Source organism: Aulostomus chinensis, chromosome 1 (assembly GCF_037954235.1).
Source record: "Aulostomus chinensis isolate RoL2024-O1b breed Wild chromosome 1, RoL_Achi_v1.0, whole genome shotgun sequence".
Taxonomy (NCBI): Eukaryota; Metazoa; Chordata; class Actinopteri; order Syngnathiformes; family Aulostomidae; genus Aulostomus; species Aulostomus chinensis.
The window spans coordinates 11,225,480-11,226,424 of NC_141320.1; positions in this window are offsets into that span (position 1 = coordinate 11,225,480).

A 945-nucleotide genomic window follows, 5' to 3' on the forward strand; every position below is an offset into this window, starting at 1 on the left:
TTTGAAAGAAAGATATGGTCAGTTCCAAAAATTGGATCATTGTGATTGACAGGACCAGGCTCAGACTCAGGACAGAAGCAGGGTTCACGGCAAGGGACGTTGATGTTCTTGTACTCCGAGCAGAGAAACCAAACGGCTGCAAACGTATCCACTAAATCTAGACTATCGGATAAAACTTTCAAAAACTCTCAGAGGCTGAAGAACACAAGACAGGCACGGCTGCATTAACAAGGTAGAGGCTGTGGCAGGAACTGTGCATCAACGGGCTGGAGTGAGCACACAAGGACGAGACAGGAGTAAAGGCTGGATGAGGCGTCATAAAGCCTGTGGACGCCATGACACTGTGTTACTGTCACTGAATACTGACACCTGCTGGACTGTAAACTTCCCTGCAGGCTTGACCGACTGAACTGACACTGATTTGATGACCCGTGAACACAATGAGATCATTGAAGTCTTTGCGTTCATACTGGATCGTTCCATGTCTTTGAACAATGGGACCATGATGTGAAAGTCTCAGTGAAAGTGATGGGAATGAGGACGCTTTGTTTTTACAAATTTTTATTAAAAAAGAAGTTTTTCCAACGTTTTCAAATCAAGTCTGTTGGGTTTCTTGAAGCGATTTCTCCTGCCGTGGAGAACACACGCTCACATGGCCCTGATGATGACGGCCTGCACAGGAAGTCTGTGGCCAGCAGGAAGAGGCTGGGACAGGCAGTCTGCTGGCTCTTCAGTGCACCAGAGGATCTTGAGTCCGTCCAGTATCTGCTAGTATCGCTGTACTTGATGTACTTGATGTACTCGCTGTACTTGATGTACTCGCTGGAGTTCCACTTCTTCCAAGTCTCCCCACTTCATCATCCAAGTGCTGCCACAGGTCATTTAAAGAAAAAACAAACAAACAAACAAACCGTCCTTTTAGTACAATTTCCAAAAACGAACACG